Source organism: Chelonoidis abingdonii, chromosome 22, assembly GCF_003597395.2.
Source record: "Chelonoidis abingdonii isolate Lonesome George chromosome 22, CheloAbing_2.0, whole genome shotgun sequence".
NCBI lineage: Eukaryota > Metazoa > Chordata > Testudines > Testudinidae > Chelonoidis > Chelonoidis abingdonii.
The window spans coordinates 33355341-33375266 of record NC_133790.1 but is presented as its reverse complement, the minus strand read 5'-3'; the positions used below and the strand labels follow the sequence as shown (position 1 = coordinate 33375266).

General features: G+C 48.5%; 1 protein-coding gene across 1 annotated transcript in view; it reads left to right on the top strand.

Moving 5' to 3' along the window:
- LOC116831722 (uncharacterized) overlaps nt 1-19130 on the top strand; it is a 161945-nt gene extending 142815 nt beyond the window's left edge. The window contains exon 3 of the transcript XR_012654741.1: nt 18482-19130. The gene's annotated coding sequence lies outside the window, so the exon portion shown is untranslated. The remainder of the gene's footprint in view (nt 1-18481) is intronic.
- Nucleotides 19131-19926: the final 796 nt, after the last annotated feature.

Genomic DNA, 19926 nt, shown 5'->3' with positions numbered 1-19926 from the left:
ATTGGTCCTGCTTTGAATAGGAGGTTGGACTAGATGACCTCCTGAGGTTTCTTTCAACCTTAATCTTCTATGATTCTAAGTAGCTGCAAGTGTCTCTTTGCGTTCACATCTGTAAAGACGCTAGGAATGGGCGACGGGATGGATCACTTCATGATTACATGTTCTGTTAATTCCCTGTAAAGCATCTGGCTTTGATCACTCTTGGGAGATAGGACACTTGGCAGGATGGACCATTGGTCTGACTCAGTATGGTTGTTCTTATGTTTTATGTACAGAAATGAAGGTCTTACAAAGCAGAAATGGGGGGAGGGGTTCTAAATTTAAATCAGTGTTAGAAATGTATTCAAACACAGTGAAACTTGATGTACAGAAGAAATAACACGTGATCCCCATCTCCTTCCCCAAAGCCTTAGGTGGAGATTAGCTGCCAACAGGTGCGGCTGCTGCTCTGAGGGGAGCGGTATAAGTTGTCTGCCTGGGGATGCAGCCCACCAGCTGGTTCTCCTGGGGCAGACGGTGAGTTGCTGGGTAGGAATGGTGCATCAGCTGGAGTACGAAATATGAACAGGGATCTAAAGACTCTACACTGGCCTCCAGTGGGGGTTGAGGATGCTGAGGCAGTGGAATTTCAGCCTCAGAGTCATCAAGATTCAAAGCTGCTTGTGGGTGGAGAGGAGGGGGATGACTTCACTGGATTTTTAGTGCATCCCCTTAACTACTGACCCATGACAACCTGGCTACCCCCAGCTTTGTCATTGCTCTGTGGTTCTCCTGTTGCTCATTCCTAGCTTCTGGAAAACAATGGCTAGGGACACCATCCCTGCCCATCCTGGCCAATAGCCATTGCTGAACCTATCCTCTGTGCACTTCTCTAGTTCTTTTCTGAACTCTGTTCTAGTCCTGGCTTTCACAACATCTTCTAGTGAAGAGTTCCCCAGGTTAACTGTGTGTTGTGTGAAGAAATACTTCATTTCAAACCTGTAGCCTATTCATTTCATTTGGCGATTCCTCCTAGTTCTTGTATTATGAGGAGTAAATAACACTCCCTTCCTTGGTCCTTTGAAAGATAATATGTGAGCCCGCACCTCCCTGCCCCACCTCTCATGTCTAGGGAACAAGAGAGATATAACAACACGGCAAACACCAAGGTTCAAAGTCAATGCATGTGGGAGAAGTATCTGCTGTTTCATTCCTTATATTCCTGTCCCATTGCATGGCCATTTCCTTTCCCTCCTTTCTGTTAAAAGCTTTTGTGTTTTGCACAGAAACATTATTTCCACAGGAGACACCCAGGAGTGGGGACTGCATGTGCCAAACAGTCACTAGGAGGAGGCAGACAAAGGCCTTTAAGATGAGGTGTCCATCACAGTCAAAATATCATCTCCCTCCTTCAGCTCATTGGCAGCCTGAATTTCTTCCTTATCTTACCAGAATCTTGTCTGGACTCAGCACTATCCAGCCCCTCTGTATGTAGTGGGCAAAACCCACAAACCTTGTCTTTAAAACAAGCTGTCCCCTTCCTTCTTAGGGAAGATTTTTCTGTGATTGAAGTTGAGCTTCAGTTCCCCTCTTGTAGGGGCAGGTTGGGTGTGGGGCCAGCTCCCAATGAGATCTGTTTTCAAACCTTTGCCCCCTAACCTTGCTCTCAGCTGTCAGTAGCTTCCAGTCCATCCACCCGTGCTTACTAGCTTCCATGGCATGTGATAACCCCGCTTGCAGCAACAACGTATCCTGCGGGAAAGCTGCTCTTCGCCAGCTGTTGTGGTATATGTGGTTGTACATAGCATGTCCTTACAGTTGACCTGCTTCAATCCGCTACCAGTGCAATAATGGCTTTCTCTTTGGTTATTGGTTTTGTCTGGAAGTGGTTAATTTCAGTCATAGTTATACAATCACATACGCAATAGAAGAAAACATAAATGTGTCAAAGCCCAGACAGTCCCACAGGAGGGAGGAATACAAGCGGCTGTGAATGTGTCATCTGAGTAAGACAGAACACTTGTAACCTGATCCTCCCATCCCCCTGCCCATCCGTTTGATCGATTCCAGCTGTGTGCAATGTTATGTATCAGTGTCCATGCATAATGGGGAAATCAAAGTTTTTTGAGTCAGTTTTTTGCTCCTAATGACAGATTTCCCTTCCTGTTAGCAATTACATTAGATATGAACAAAAAGGAAAGCCAAAAACAGAAAAAACCCACGCCAAATTGACATACAGGTGGGAAAGAGAAAGATCTGGGGTAGCCAAAACATTTCATAATAAAAATTAATATAAATGAGCCTGGGAGAGAGATTCTAGGTAATGTGAGATCCCTTGATTTCTTGAAACTACAAACGTCCCAGTTCTGAACACATCTTATGAAGCAAGATCGGAGTTGGGACATCTTTCATATATTATTGTCTTCTGTGTGTCTCCTGTCTCTTTAACTTCTCCCTCCATTATTCTTCTCAATGTCTCCATTTCTCCTCTGCTCCCTCTCCGCCCTTCGTACCAGGACACATCACAGTCTACAGCATAGGAAAAGCCAAGTTTCATAGATTGCATAGACTCTAGGACTGGAAGGACCTCAGAGGTCAGCGAAGTCTATCCCCCTGCCCTCATGGCACGGACTAATGACGTCTAGACCAATCCTGAAGATACGTATAATTTTACCTGGCTGGACCACAACGGAGAAATACTACACTTCTGTTCAAGTCAGTCGCACACAAATAAGAACGAATCGGGCTTTTAATTCTTGTCTGCCAACCCATATTGCTGCTTCCATTGTCATTTCCAAGTCTTTCCCAAGATTTCTCATTGTGCACACCAAATTTACACCCTGGCAGCAGAGTGAAGCAGAGGCTGCAATTAATTTAAGCTACAAAACCAAAACAAATAGACACCCGCGTCACCCGCTCGCTCAAAAACAGATAAGAAAAGTAATACACAGAAGTACTTTATACACTACCTTCCACTACGGCGCGTCTACACAAGATCAGCTAAGCTGGCTGTCCACCTGACCAGAGACACTCAGAGGCCCCGCAAATCTCACAAAATCTTGAGAGGGAAGTATTCTGTGTGTGCTGTAGAATTTTGTTGTTCACTCTGGGCGGCTCAGAGGGAACCAGAACGTGCAGAAACCAGGTTTCTCTCCAATCTCCCTATACAGGTCTTATAGATTCAAAATAGTAGTACTAGATAGATAAAAGCGAGTTAGACTACACTGTTTCTATTATTGCAAATTCGTTTTGGCTGGAAAGAGTGCAAAATTTGTGCGCTTGATGGAAGCCTTCAATTTGACTTGTACTTAGCCGCGCCGCGGTTCCCAGTCTCACGCTATGAAAGACTCTGACCATTCCATTTAACTTTACAAAAGATAATTTTTTCTCTCTTAATTATAAGTTTTTCTTGTTTAAGACCTGATTGTTGTTTTTAACCCAACCATGTCAGACCTCAGGGATGGGTCTGGATTTGCTAGGGAATATGGTGGAGAGGCTAATTCTCATCTGGTGTCAGGATTACTGTCCTCTCAGGAAGAGCTGGGAACCACACACAGAGAAAGGTGGGAGTGATTTCCTCTCTGCTAAAGGATTCCCACACAACGTTTAAATCAAAACGGTGACTTCCAAGGTGAGCAGGGCGGGGAAAGTCTGGAAGAGGCACGGTGGGGAAGGGTTACTTTCCTTGTGGGAACAACGTGCGTTTGCGGCTCTCCCACAAGGTTTTTGGGGGGACCAAGGAGTGTAACCAGCACTTGCTGAATTCCTGTTGGTGCAGCCGCGAACAAGGTGCGTAAGACTAGTAAGCTTAGAAAGCAATTCACGGCTGGTACCGAATCCATCTTTTGGATCCGCTAAAGGTTCAAGTGAGAATGTATCCATACAAGATTAAGATAGAATTAGAAATGTACTCTCCCAGGTTCCCACCCATGGTTGGGAACACCTTCGAACGCTGCTGTGCCAAGTCCTGTCATCTATTCACTCTAATGTAAGGTCCGTGCCGTAATACATTTTAATGTTTTTTGGAAGGTTTCTCTCTCTACAGAGTCGTATATTAATACTAAACTAGTATTGTTAAAAAAGGTTTTCAAAATTTTAAGAAGCTCATTTAAAATTAAATTAAAATGTTTGATTTACTCGCCGTCCCGCTCAGCCTGCTGCTGTCTGGGTTCTGTTCATCTAGGTGCTGCAGTGGGCTGAGTGGGGCCTGGGCCAGGACCCAGCTGGAAGGTCTGTCACCAGAACCCAGACCGGCAGCGCTGTGCGGGCTGGCAGCCAGGACCCCAGACTCAGCCCACTGCCCTCAGGGTTCCCATCCCTGGCTCCTGCCAGCTGCGAATCCTGCTGCTGGACCCCTCACCGCTGCGGTCTGGGCCGCCCTGCCCCATACAGTAGTACCTACCTTCTCCCTGGTTCTGGCCCATTCTCTCCTCTCTCTGCATGAGCTGAGGTGGGAGTGGAGCACGAGCCAGGGCTGGATGAAGGGGTCTCGCAGGAGCTGAATGAGGGAGGGGCTCTAGGGTTGGGCAGGAGTTTGGGTGTGGGGGCACTTACTGGGGAGCTCCCATTTGGTGAGGGGTCATGGTGGAATGTGTGCGAGGGTGCAGGAGCTCCTGTTTGGTGCTCTAGGGTGGGGGTGGAGTCGGGTGCATGGATGTGGGGAGGCTGGGGAGGTGGGGGGTGCAAGAGTAAGGCGGGCATGTGAGGGGGTGCAGGATGTCAGAGTAGGGGGCTGGGTATGGTGGGGGTGCCAAGAGTCAGGGCTGGGTCATAGGGCGGTGGGAGGAGGTGAAGGAGTCAGGAGGGCTGGGTGGGTGACAGGGCCCGCAGGGTGCTGGGGGGGTGCAGGCCCGCGGCAGAGCTGGTGACTGCCCCCGCCAGCCCCATCTCCCCCGCTCCTTGTCCCGACTACCCCTTCCTGGGACCCCCCTTCCTATCTAAGCCTCCCTGCCCCAGTCCCCGACTGCCCCCTAGGACCCTACCTGTCCCCTGACTCCCCAACCCTTATCCACACCCCCCACCCAGACAGACCCTCCGGACTCCATGCCTATCTAACCTCCCGCCCCCTGACAGGACCCACAGAACTCTGGACCCATACACCCCCTGCTCTCTGCCTGCCACAACCACTCTGCCACCCCTACCTCCTGACAGCCGCCCAGAACTCCGACTCATACAACCCCTCCAGCTCCTGTTCCCTGACTCCCCCGAGACCCCAACTCAGTGCCCCCATGACCCTCTCCTTGCTCCTGTTCCCTGACTGCCCTGTCTCTATCCACTCCCCAACCCCCACAACCTGGGACTCCCATGCCCAATCCACCACCTCCTCACGACTGCCGCCCAAGACCCTGCCAACCCCCCGGACCACCCCCATCCAACCCACCCGCTCTCCTGTCCCCTGATTTTCACCGCTTAGCCAACCCCCCCGAGCCCAGTGCCAGCTTCCAATGAGGCTCCTACTGCCATCACGAGCCACATGCCGGCCGCGTGTGCAGCCACCCCGTCCCTGCAAATTGTGCGGCAAGGCGGAAGGCATGCGGGAGACCAGCGGAGTTTGCTGCTGCCGGCAGGATTAATGGCCACTGGAGTCCCGGCAGGCCCCAGCGTACCTCAAAAATGGCTGCGTGCCTAAGTTGCAGACCCCTGCTCCAGCCCACCTTCTGCTGATGCACCTCAACACACGGCTATGAAGGGTTGAAGCTCCATTGCTAAGTCCAGGACAGAGGATCAGCTCCCCTTGCCCAGAGGAACCTTCACCCACAACAACCAGGTTCTTGTCCATGGGATCACTGTAGGGGCTGGTCCCTGTTTGTCTTTCTCGACTATCTAGAACAAGCCAGGGCGCCTCTACAGAAATCCATGGCCACCCACATCTTGAATACTGCGTGCATGTGGTTCACTCACCTCTAAAAGATATGTAATGGAAAAGGTTCAGAAAAGGGCAACAAAAAATGATTAGGGGGTTATGAGCAACTTCATATGAAAGGAGGTTAAAGGTAAACTGAGACTTTCAGCTTGGAAAAGAATGATAGAGGTCTATAAAACAAATGATTGGGTGAGAGAGTAAATAAGGAAGTGTTATTTACTCCTCTAGACACATAAAACTAGGGGTCACCAAATGAAATGAAGAGGCAACAGGTTTAAACCAAACAAAAGGAAATATTTCTACACATAACACACAGTCAACCTGTGGAACCCTGGGGCACCTAGGATCGGCCACTGTAAGAAGACAGGCTGCTAGGCTAGATGGACCTTTGATCTGACCATTCTTATGTTGTGTACTTATGAACTGGGGTGTATGAGCACCCAGGGCCCTCTGTGGAGCTGCCCTTCTTCTATGCTCTCATGTTTCATTGACTCCAGCCTTTTTTTCTATTCATCATCAGCATCATTGATAAACAAGCTGCCCTCACCTCCTGTCCCGTCCAAGAACCAGTGTCCCCTGTCTTGTGTAAATCATTGATCTCTTTCCTCTCTCAGCATTGCCTGCTCCTCCATGTCCTTGTCCCTCCCTCTGTGCTGATAGGACTCTTCTCTCTAGTTCTTCCTCATTAAGCAGCTCAGTGGATGGGAATCTTAGAGTCCCCATGGTGCTTTAGGAGCAGAAACCCCCACAGAGCTTCCATATAATTGGCACTTTGCCCTCACTGCTCAGGACTGAAACTTGTGCAGGGAGACTGGCTGGGCCATATGCCAGCTGGGCATGAGCAAAGCAGCAGGGGTGAAAGACAAATGTGGGGGGTGAACCCAGCACCTTATACATGCAAAGCAGGCACAGTACCACTGAGCCACATCCCCAAACAGACCTTCTTTGCTGACTGTTACACTCACAGCTGCCTCTTTCCAATGCATCCAGTGGCTTATAAGCTTCATGGGAAACCCCTTCCCCCCAGTCATGCTCTCATGCAGTTTGCTGGTTCTTAGGGGTCACTTTGCAGCAGGGCCAGCTTCGATGTGTGGGGCAGAGAGAGTGTGTGCGCCCTGGACTCAAGGTTAGCTCAAAAAAAGAAAAAGGCAAGGGAAAAACTGCTGGCTGGGAGCTAAATATGCAGGACAATGGGTTGGGATTCTTCTACGCTCAGATTTGTTATGGAGCTGGCAGTCTCCCAAATGATGGTCCCTTCCCTCAAAATGCCAGCTAAGCCTCTCCTTTTGAATTAAAGCTCCATGAAAGGAAAAAAAAATAATGAGGAAGAAAGCACAGAAGCTACGGATGTAGTTGAGAAAGGACTTGGAATGATAAAAGGCCAAAGGAAGGAAAGCAGCACTATTTCTGCCTGGTTTTGAAGCAGGGACCTTTTGCATGTGAGGCAAATGTGATAACCACTATAGAAACCAAATGCTGTCAATTTTGGGGCCCTTTTCTAAGGCTTTATCAGTAGCCGCTACACCAGCATATTTCCCTTTGAAGAACAGAGAACCCAAAGGGCATCAAGAACTTACGTTTTTTGGATGAGCCAAGAAAAGGGAGTAGCATTGTCCCCCTCGGTTAGCCCCTGTTCAATTCCAGGTCAGGAAACAAAACTCTTCTGCAAGAATATCCAAAATACAGTACAGTACAGTTGTGTGGCAATTAAATGATGACCCTAAAGTTTCACAAAAGCAAAAAACGCTAAACAAAAAAGTGTGGGAAATACGGATGTATCTGAGAAAATGGCTTGGAATGAAGGAAGACAAAAATTGATCGGTCAAGAGAACAGGCCCTGTTTCCCCCTAGTTTGGAACTTCTCTCACAACTACTGGAATAGAAAAGCTAAGCAAATGGGGTTCTATTGTTGCACAGGAGATTGAAATGAGGCCATTTTCTCCAGATGATCATGTCAGGAGTGGGATTTGAAACCACGTCTCTATGCAGAGATCAGAACACCCAAAGGACTGGAAAAAAAGTCTTAAAACTAGCACTTTAGACCAGTCCACCATCCTCCTGCTACAAAGACTGTGACTTATGTACCCTAGTTTTCATTAATAGTTGATGAACTCTTTAAGGCGGTCCAGATGGCACTTCTCTTTCAACTCCTAGAGACCTTCTACAGCACAGCTGATTTTTAGACACACTCACCCTGACCTAAAGTTACACATTTCCTGAGCTCCATGAGTTTTGTGGTGGTGTAATCTCCCTGCTTGTGTTTTAAGTGAACAAAAGATAGGTGCTGGCATTCTGAGAGAGTAATGGTGAACCTCAAAATCCTGCCCTGGGGGCCAGACAGTTAAGCAACCAGCACCCACAACCTCTACCATGATAGCATCCTATCTGGGAACAACTCACTACCAACAGCGGTGTGGAATCCTCATTTCTTTGTGTCTCTGTCACTGTAGTCCCCACTTTCCTATTGCTTGTCTGTATAATCTCTGTCTAGTTCTGTGACTGTTCTATCTGCTGTTAATTAATTTGTTGTTGTAAACCAATTAAGTGGTGGGGTATAATTGGTTAGATAATCATTTACAGTATGTTAGGATTGGTAGTTACATTTCAAGTAAAATGAATTGGCTAAGGTAAGCTAAGCAGAACTAGTTTACTATGTAGATTGCAGTCAATCAGGAAGTAAAGGGGGGAATGGAATGGGGTAGGGGAACTGGAATGTATGTTTGCTAAGGGTGGAATAGGAACAAGGACACAGACAAGCCTCTGTGGTGTCAGAGCTGGGAAGGGGATAGAGAGGAAGGAAACTGGAATCATTGCTTGCTGAAGTTTACCCCAATAAACATTGAATTGTTTGCACCTTTGACTATCGTGTATTGCTTGTCTCTGGTCATGCAGAAAGACCAGGAATGGTAGAGGGTGATGGAAAACCCTCTAACAATACATTTTCCTTTTTCTTCGAATTCCTTAGTCTGGCTGCTCTCTTCTCATTAATTCTCATCTATTTACTATCATTTTTTTTTCCATATTTCTCTTTAGTTTTTTTTCATGACATAATACGAATTTATTGGTTCTTATTAACCTCGTTTTTGCCCTAGTTCTCTGTTCTTATATTTTAGCCATGGTCTCGTGTATGTTTGTTGCTTCCAACGGTGTCTTTTTACTTTTCTTCAGGCTGTGAAAAAACCCCAGAGTGCAGCAATAAATTAGCTGACCCTAAGCCATGTTAGTATAGTGACAAATGAAAGGAAAGATTGATCTGTCAATGCAGCTTGGACAGGGATGGAAACCCCTCCCCTCACTGTGCAACTGTCTACTCCACAGTGCTACGCAGTATTTTAAGTGTAGACCAGCCTCAGAGTGAGACCAGATCTGGCTCCATGGATGCTCAGGGACTAAGACAACAGCACTGACAAATACACTAACACATCCATAGGGGGCAGGAAATTTTGAAGCTGTGCGGGGGACACCAATTGGATTCTAGTGAATTTCTAGTCTATCACCTTAACCACTCAGCCACAACATTGCGTATAGCTATAGCACTTACACATGTCTTCTGTTCTCACAGGACTTGTCACTTTCAAATGGCTCAGACCAGCTCCCAGCACACTCACGGCTGCTGCATTAGTGTAAGTGTGTCCATTGGTGAACAGCGAGAAGTTCCTGCCCATTTCCCTTCCAGCTGAAGCAATGATTAGTTTGTTTGTGAGCTACGACATTGCTTATAGATTGTTGTCATCCCCACACTGACAATTTCAGACAGATCCTTTTCCTATTCGAATCTCACCATATCATTCCAAAGCCGGGGGCAGGATTTCTCTGGGGGCACTCGAAATTTTTCAGCGGGGTTGATGCATGAAATCAGCCTTGCATTCACATTCCCTGATTGTTTCAGGCACTAACAACAGCAGCAGAAAGAAAGACCAGCCAAGATCTCCTGGCAGGGATGCAGGGTGACCACCGTCCCCTCTGCTGACCGTTGCCATTGCAGGAGAGAATGGTCACTGGAATCGAATTCCTGGCTCAGAAAGACACTGGGGAGGTTTTTGCTGTTCATGGATCTGTGCAAAGGAAATGTGTCTCTGTGCTGAAATTGAGGAGGAAATGAAATGGCCACATGGTGGCCCGAGTGCCTTAAGGAATGTGGGAAGGAACTCTGGCCTGAGAAATGATTTAACAGAATTTTGTAGCAAATGTGTGCCCTGATTAAAAGCTGTGGCTGTAAGGTATCCACTGTTGTATTACTTGAACCTGAGGGAGCACGCTGAGTGCAGTGTATGAAGCTGGAGTTGGTTCCCAAGACCCAGTTGCAAAATTAGACCTCCTTGGGAGAACCGGTTGTTTAAAGGGCCAGAGGTCACAAAGATTATCAGTCCGTGGGCCAGACATCCTGTGCGCCCCAGGATTCCCAGCTGGGGAGGCTCGAGGCTTCCCAGGCCCCTCCTTCGCTCTCTGAGCTGCAGCATGGCCAGCTGCTGGCACCAGGCTGGGCAATTTCAGCTGAGTCGAGGTCTTCCTGCTTCCGCTTTTAAGGCCCTGCAAGCTGTGTGTGGGGATCCTGATGCAAACTCCAGGGCTTGGGCAGAAGAGGGGAGGGCGCAGTGGGGCAATTGGCCCGGGCCTGCAGGGGCCCCTGGCCCCCACAAGATGCCTCACCTGCTCTCCTCCCCAACCCCAAAGAGCTGCAGCAGAGCCAGCAGACTGGGTCAGCTCAGCTGAGCTCGTGCTGCTGAAATGTAAGGGGCTGCAAGATTCGGGGTAAGAGGGGTGAGGCAAAGTGGGCAAGTCCCGCGGGCCCCTGGCCCCCAATGAGGAAGTCGCCCCCGACCCCAGCCCCTGCAGAGCTGCAGCATGCGCCAGAGCGGGCAGTCTCAACTGAGCTCCTGAATGTCCTGCTGCTTTAGCTGCCGAGCAAAGTACAGGGGGAGGGGCTTGCAAGATCTAGGGTGTGGCATTGGGGATTGCTCCAGGGCCCTGGACCCCTATGCTATGTCTCCCCTCCCCTCCCCCCCTTAAATCGTCCTTTATAGGAGAACGATGTAGATTTTGGCAGCTAATCACTTGCCTGATGGTTGGTGTCAAGTCCATTGCCTTGAACAGGGGTAGTCGATATTTTATCAGATCCCCCCCAAATTCTTGGTCAACGTTCTAGTCAATGTCTAGATGCAGAGGAAATAAACACTGATGATAGAGAAAGAAAAAGAAAGATGGCCTATGGCGACAGGTATATGGGTACTTGATTGTTTCGCTTTCCTCTTATATCTGAACCTAACCACTGCCTTTCGCTTAGTCTTGTAGTTACCAAGTAACTAAACATCTCTTACAGATACAGAGGAGTGTTTGGTCATCCTGTTGCTACACAGGGTTGATGTACTGCTTTCAATGCTCCGGCTTTGCAGATACAGTACGTATCAGGCTGTCACTGAACTGAGAGAGGAGAATCACTGTTTACAAGCTTACGCCTCCTCCTTAAAGGTGTCTGCTCTGGCAGCCTCTGGTCCCAGGTCTCTCTGAGGAAGAAGTTCTGGGCAAAAACTGAAACTTTAACAGAGAGGAGGGAAGGCCTGGCCACATGATTGTGCCAGCATGTACACAAACAGGTTCTTTATGGATGACTCTGACATGAATGATCTTCCACTCCCTTGGATTTGAAGAGATGGTTAGTTCTGCACTTGGGAACCTATAAGGCTTGAAGCAATTTAATGGATGAGTGGACCACATGATGTAAAGGGTTTTAATGTTGTAGAAAATTGTAAAAACACTTGCTTAATTGAACTGCGAGTAAAGGTAGGTTCCCACACGTCAGGTCCATAAAGCTCTGCTAGAACACCTGGTTCTCTTCCTGCTCTGGTGGACTGGAGGATATGTCCCTCGCTGCTCTTGCTCCAGGCTTTGATTTTCGTGGAGGGGTGTGGATTGATTGTTCACTGTGAGAAGGAGCCGGCCAGTGTCTCAGGGAACCAGAACTCCCGAGCATCTTCTCAGCCCAACCGCGACGCTGACACTCTCGCCCAGCCTCTGTTCCCCTGGGGCCCTTGCATGTTTGAACTCTAACAGGCAGCGGGCAAGCAGGAGGCAGAGGACAGCCTGGCCAGGCAGCATCAAAGGAGCTTAAACAAGCAAGAAAAGGTAAAATGGCAGTGGAGTATACTGGAGTTTGCTTCGCATTGTGCTGTCTGTCTTTGGGCAGGGGCAATAACCACGTCTGTCTGCATTCGTTATTTAAAAGGCATGTGGGATTTTCTTCTCACACACGGTGCCACCAAAGCAGGGATACTCAACCTTGGGTAAATCTAAACAAGCTGCCCAGATTCTGGCATGCCACAAGTCCATTGGTGACGTCCAGACGCTGCCCCTGTCCGCCAGAGGTAAGAGGGTCGATTGTTGGTGGGTGGATTCACTGACCTACCTGCTCCACCAATTCCCAACTTTCAGTAACGTATATCAGTGCCTGGATGTAATTTATAACCATGAAGAAAAACCACACGGGCTAGACCAAAGACCATCTAGCGCTGAATCCCCTGTCGTTCCCTGTACAGTAGCAAAAACAGTGCCCAACAACAACGGGACCCCTGGGAGGTGAACCAGATCTCCTCTGTTTATTGAAACAAATGCTTTAGCCAGCCTAAAGCCATGGTGCCTGTGGGTTACTTAAAACCCAGTTGTTGCCCACACCTGACTCCCTGCAGTGACATGGACCCAACAAGCTTTGCTTGATTTTGGATTCTGCAAAGCATAGGAGCAGGTTGACATTTTCCTTACAAGTTGTGTGTGAGTGAATCTTTGGCCATGTCTGCACTACAAGTTGTGCACTACAAAGTTGTTTCAGCAGGATTATATTGCTCAGGCATGGGTTGGAAAAACCACCACCAACGCTACCTCGAGTCGGCAGCTTGTGCTGGTTCACGGATCCCACTGTGGACGCGCTAAACCGATTTTATTAGATCTGTTTTGTAATATCGGTTTAAGCTAATTCGAAATAATCGTGCAGTGTAGACGTACCCTCAGAGGTGAAGGTTGCCACGTCCCCTCTGTCTGACCATTGCCATTGCAGGAGAGAAGGTTTCCATACAATTGAATGCCCAGGCTCAGACAAGGAACACAGGCAAATTTTGCTGTTCATGGATCTGTGCAAAGGAAATTGTGTTTCTGTGAAATTGAGGAGGGAAAAGAAACGTCCACATGGTGGCCCAATGCCTTAAGGAATGTGGGTGAAGGACTCTGGCTGAGAAATGATTATACAGGATTTCGTATCAATGTATCGCCCTGATTAAAAGCTATGGCTAAAAGGCAGCCACTGTTGTTAGTACTTGAACCTGCGTGGAAACACCCGAGTGGATGTGAAGTCCATTGCCTTAACCAGGGACAGTCGATTATTTTATCAAGATCCCAATTTCTTGGTTAAGGTCTAGTCAATGTCTAGACTCCACAGAAAATAATACACTGATAATAATAAGAAGAATATAGAAAGATTTTGCAGTCACTCTGGGCATAACTAGGATGATTGTTTCATGTTTCACTCTTAATATCTGGCACCACCATCTTTCCCTTTAGTCTTGTAGTTAACAAAGGATAAAACTAAACATCACTTCAGATACCGGGAAGTGTTTGTGTTCATTCCTATTAGCTACACAGGGGTTTGATGTAGCTGCTTGCAATCCTCTGGCTCTGCCCTTATAAGTGACATTTCAGGGTGTCACTGAACTGAAGGAGGGAGATCATTTTTTGACAGATGGCACCTTCTTTAAAAGTGTTTGTCTGGCTGGCAGCCCTGGTTCCCAGGTCTCTCCTGAGGGAAGAAAGTTTCTGTGCAAAATACTAAAACTTTTAACAGAGAGAAGGGAAAGGCCATAGCCACATGATGGGGCCAGTATGTACCACAATATGGTTCTTTTATGTGGGATGACTCTGAACACTGACTGTAAGGCTGAAGCAATTTTATGGATGGTGGCACTAGGACTGAAGGATTATTTAATGTTGTAGAAATTGTTAAAAACACTTAGTTTAAACTTGAGCTGCCTGTTGTTAGAGGCTGGTTTCCCCACATTAGTTCCATAAGCTCTCCTAGAAACACCCTGGGTTCTCTCCTGCCTTGGTGGGAACTGGAGGGAATAGTCCCCTGCTGCCCTTGGCTCCAGGCTGGTTTTCCTGGGGAGGGGACGTGGAATTGATTTGTTTGCTGTTGAGAAGGGAGCCGGGCCAGGTCTCAGGGAACGAGAACTCCCAGCATCTTCCCAGCCCAACCCAGGCTGCTGCCCTGTCCCAACCTCTGTTCCCCTGGGGGCCCTGCATGTTTGACTCTAGAGCAGGCCGGGAGCAGCAGCTGAGGCAGAGGACAGCCTGGGCCAGGCAGATAAGAAGGAGTTTAGCAAAAAAAGAAGGTAAAATGGGAGTGGAGTATTACCTTGGACTCGACAGCATTTCTCCATTGGTCTGTCTGCTTTGGGGCAGGGACAATAACAGTCCTGCTTGATTCGGTTACTTTCAAGGGCAGTTTGGATTTCAATTCTCACATATGTTGCACAAAAGCAGGACTCAACCTCGGCGTAAATAAACAGCTGCTCACATGTTCTGGCAGTCGACAATGAGCATTTGGTGTGAGAGCTCAGACCTGCTCCTGTCCGCAGAGGGAGGGGTCATCTATGAAGGGGACTGGACCACTGACCTATCAGCATCTTAAATCCTAAACTTCCTCAGTAACTCTGATTATCAGTGCGCTGGAGTGTAATTTAAACCTTCATAAGAAAACCACATCTGGGTTAGACCCAAGGCCCATCTAGCTTGAATCTTGTCTTCTGACAGTAGACCAATGCCAGGATCCCCCAAAAGCCATCATCAGGCACTAGTGGGTGTTGAACCAGGATGCCTGGTTTAAACAGGGCTTTAGCTAGCTAAGCGCATGGTGCCTCGGTTGGCTAGAACACGTGTCTGGCCACACCAGGGCTAGCTCCAGAGCTCACCAGTCAGAGCAATTGGGTGTTTGGGGCGGCCAGATTCCATCATGGCGGCTGGCTTCCACCTGAAACCTAGGGCCGCACAGCTGCTTTTTGTTGTTGTTGCGGCTCGCGGTTGGCCCCTGTAAGTGGGTGCGAGCAGTGCATGGGGGTCGAGCGCCTCTGCAGCAAAACTCAAGAGGGCAGCCCGCGTTGCCCTCCCGTCCCGCTGACTGCGCCGAGACAAGAGCGCAGCGAGCCCCCCACCGTGGCGGTCGGGGCCGCGCTCGCGTCGAGATGCCCTTGCTAGTAATGGCTAGCCACGACCCCCATTCTCTCTCTCCTAGCTCCACTCCCTTCCCTCCTAGACCAGGTGCGGCCGCTGCAAGCACAGGGGTCCCACCCTGCCCCCCTGCTTTTGCTGTCGCCGCACTGTTTTTGTGTTGTCCCCTCACCTTTGCTCGCTTTCCTGGACATTGCTCCTGTGTACCTCTCAGGATATTGCTGATCCAGCACGGTGCTCCCGTCCTAACTCTTATGCCGCTCGCTCGTCCTGTGGCAGAGTTGTGTTCCGCCCCCTTGCGCGTGTTGTGCCACCTCCATCGCGCTCCGTATGTTCTCGTGCCTCGGTGGCCTCCAGCCCATGCCCAGCTCTTATTTCCGTGTTGAAGCTCGGCAGTGCTCCACATCCTTCTTCTATTCTTTGGTCTCTTGGCTCAGGTGGTGGGCGAAAAAAGCAGACGGCCAGCCCTGCCCACACCTGACCCCTGCCATCTCTACCGGGCCTGTTCAAGCTTATGTGCAGGTCTGTGGTTTGCCTCATGTCATAAGATTCAGGCGGAGCAAGCGTTGAAACATTTTCTCTCTACCTGAAGTCTCTGCTAGTGTGAGTGAGTCTCATGGGATCGAGGCTCGCCATACAGGATACAGTGTTCTAGCAGGAACTATATTATTGCTTCACGATGAGTTATACTCGTCGTGATCCAGAACTCCTCTCGATGACTCACGTGTCGTGTTGGCTGCTGTGTAGCCTGAATGTATCAGCACATGCTTAATGGGCAGTTGGTGGTGACGCGAGAAAAGCATGGCGCTCTATTCGGGGCAAGACTAAGAGGAGCTATCTCGTAGATCTGTAGAGGTCTAGAGCTGCGCTGTGTGTCAGCAAACAGTATGTGACTGGATAGTAGTACTCGACTGCATGTAATCAGTCAGTACGTGTCTTTATCACCCATGTTTTCATCCATAGCTTTGGTCGCCTCTCTCTGTGTTTCTTTGACATGCTCAATAAAGCGCTCCCCGCGCTTCCCATCGAAAGTAGTTGTGACCCTCGAACCCGGCGTTGCTGACTTCCTGCTAGATGCATGACGGCCCCACTCTTCTCCTTGAGTCTGGGACGATTATGCATAGCTGGCCTGCTGCTCTGCTCTGGGAGCCGTAGCAAATACTGCCATGAAATGCTGCTCTCTCCACACTGTGGACAGAGATGAGGGGTTACACTGGGAATTCCCAAGGTGGAAACTTTGCTCTTACAGTGGTGGGGGGGGGCACTGCATCTCGAACTGTGGGACACTCCTCCAGGACACTCCTCCCTCGAGAGCTACTTACCTTCTAAACAGGGATGCTGTTTCTAATCATAATCAGGAAAGGCGAGAAATACTCTGAAAAGGTTCCTCCTGGTCGTCTCACAAGTACATGAACCCTGGACCTACTCTTTCAGTCCTCAAAGACGGACTGGAGAAGGAGACTGCTGAAGCAAGCCACAAGGGTCTCTGGGTTCGAAGCCTTGGGCCCCATTCGCCCTGTCCTGCCTGCTGATGTTCAGAGCATCTTCTGTTGAGGTCACCACCTTCGCCCCATCACCTTTTGAAATGTCGAAGCATATATGATCTGAGGTGCTCAAAAGGCCTTGTGATGTCACTGCACACCCTCCTTGCGTTGTTCTAAGTCCGTTGCCTCACAGGCACTTTGGATGTTGAGGTCTACCCTGGTAGTCATCACGACAAGGAGTGTTTTCTTCTAGTGAAGCAACCTGTAGACAGGAAAACTATCAGGCGTGTCATTTCTACCCATGCATGCTGTTTTTCAGAATTAGTTTCTTTATGGCCAGAAGAGACCATTAGAGCATCTATCTGACCCCTGCATATCACAGGCCTCCTTATGACACCAATAGCTACTTTTGGGGCAAACACATTCCAGAAAGGCATCTAGTCTTCATTTAATGACATCAGGAGATGGTGAATCCACCCTTTCCTTGTAGCTTGTTCCTGTGGTGAAACATCCTTGCTGTTGAATTTTGTGCCTTATTTGTAATATAATTTGTCTCTTTCACCTTCAGCCATGGTCTTGTTATGCCTTTTCTCTGCTAATTTAAAGAGCCCTTTAATACCAATATTTTCTCTCCATAAGGCCTTCAAACTTCAATGAAGTCATTTCAATTTCTTTGATAGCTAAACAGGTTGAGCTCTTTCATGCTCACTAGAAGGCATTTTCTCCAGCCTCAGAATATTTGGTGGCTCTTTGCTGCCCCAGCTCCAATTTCACAACATCTTTTTCAAAGTGAGGACACAAAACTGGAGAGCTATTCCAGTATCAGTCTCACTGATGCCGTGCCACTTCCTGTGACGTATTGACATAACTGTACTGTAATAGATCACCATTGCGACACTGTTTCTATATTTCAGCCAATATTGTAGAAAGAGTTGTCGTGTAAGGGTCTGTGAGAGGTTCTGATTGGGCTGATTGAATTATGCGTATTCTCTGATGTGTGTATCATTTTTGTAGTTGACTTAATAAATGGCTATGCTAGCCTATATTTCCAAACTGTGCTATGCTTCCACGGGAAACCCCAAGACAAGTTGGTTATCAGTTCTGCTAGCCTGCTGATGCCATAGAACATTCATCTATCAATGACCCATGAGAGAAGGCAGATACACCTTGTGACTCAGCAAGTATGCAGAGGGACCTGCCTATGGAGCAGAACTCCAGGTTTTTTCTTATGTCAGATGCTGGATAAGGGTCCTTGGACAAAGAAAGCAAGAACAGCACATTGGCAGACTATAAAAGCTGATGTTCCTGTCCATCTTGTTGTCTCAATCCTGCTTCATAGTTCTGGAGGGACTTTGCTACAAACTGAAGCTCTCTACAAAGGACTGAATGACCCATCCCAGCTGTGGATGGACTCCAGAGACTTGATTTCAACCTGCAGTTTATTCCATGACTACTACAAGCCTGAACCAAGAACTTTGCCATTACTGGGTGTGAAGGGTTCAAATCCATGTGCAATTTATGTAACAACCTGGTCTATGGATTGTCTGAGCTCTTTTCCAGACCCAAAGTCCAGAGTATGGTCACGGGACCAGAGGCCTAGCAAATAGTGATCAGCTAAGAGAAAGCTGGGTAAACAGAAAGTCTTGCTTGCTAAGATAGGCCTGGTCAGCAAATTGCCAGGTGTTGGATCTAAGAACTAAATAATTGTGTCTTATTCAGAGTTGCAGATTGAACAAAGAATTCCTTTTCCTATTGTGTTAGTCTCCTCTGTAGGGAGATGTTCTTCCCACAGATCCAACCCTGAGTTTATGAGAAGTTGGCACATGTCAGTATAAGATATGGCATCCTTCCATCTCCCTTCCCAGGAACCAATGCTTGCCTTAAGACACACAGAAAACAATCTTTATTGCCATATCTTTCACTGTTTCTTTGTTTTAACCCCTAGGAATGTACCTGTTGGACAATCAAAGGAGTTGCTCCATTCCTATGGACCCCAAATCAGAATTCAACATAGATATTTTATACTAATAACATTTGATCAAAGTATTCATTAAATGTTAACTTGCTAACTTGAGACCATGGGCAGAGACATTATGTAACCTGTTAACCATTGGCTAATGTGCTTATCTTGTCTTGCTGCAAAACCTAAGCTGGGGTGTGGAACTGCCTACCCATCACTTTCCCCCGCCCATGGAAAATCTATATATTCTGTTGTAATCAATTAATTGACAGTGCCTCTGAGCCTAATAAGCAAGGTGACGCTCCGCCAGCGCTGTGTATACCAAACTCCTATGCTTGTCCTCTACACAGTGTGATTTACGTCCTTCAGAGAACAAAGAGAGAAGTGGAGGCCAGGTGACCAGGTTGCCAGGGAAACAGAACAAAGGACAGAAGAGGGACAAAAGGGCCTGGCTGAGTTGAGCTGTTGGAAGCAAGGAGTCTGCTGGTTTTGGGACTCAAGGGAAGAGCCCAGGCTCTGAGTTTTGGGTCTCATGAAGATGGACTTTGCTGAATCTTCTTACTTCCTGTGCTAACAAAGAACTTTCCCAGGCTATATTCCAGACCACTAATAAACCTTCTGTTTTACAACGCTGGCTGAGAGTCACTGGTGATTGTGGAAGTTGGGGGTGCATGACTCCTTTGGAGGGGGGAGTGTAAGGCTTTCCCAGGTGTCCTGCTAAGGTGACTGACTACAGGAAGCTCCTGGCATGGAACAGGGGTGCTGAAAGGTCCAGGGTCAGTCCCAGGACGTGCTGAAGGCAAGGAGGTTTCCCCCAGTGACAGCGTCCCCTGGGCAGTGTCACATGATGAGGACTCTGCCTGGGTTTGGTTACAGAGCTGTTCCAGAGAGCTGGGGTGTCGACCCCAGCATGTGACCTGCAGGCCCACTCTGCAAAGCTCCTGTCCTGGGCTTTGGCATCACTAGCCCTGCTTTAGTGACTAGGGGTCAGTTTAGGGCAGTGATTCCCAATGTGGGGGCATGCCTCCTGGGGGGCACAGAGGAATGTTATGGAGGCACTCAGGGTTGAGCCAGCGCCCATGGGGAGGGAGCACCACTCAGCCCACTCTGTCCCAGCTTCTTCACCCACCCTACCTCAGCCTGAGCCTAAGCCCCTGGCCAGCCGACGCCCCTTACCTGTGTCTGCACCCTCTCCCAGAAGCCACAGCCCACTCCCAGCCTGGTTCTCAACTGTGGCTTCTGGGGGCCTTAGCCATGGATAAGAGGGCACAGTGTGTAAAGTTTGGGGCCACTGGTTTAGGATGCATCCTCAATCACTTCTATGCAGTCCAATAAAGCTATTCCTCACCCACTACCCTCCATCAGGATGGATACGAATATGTTCTGCTGCCCTTCACTCATACAGGAAGGATAATACATTTCATTCTACT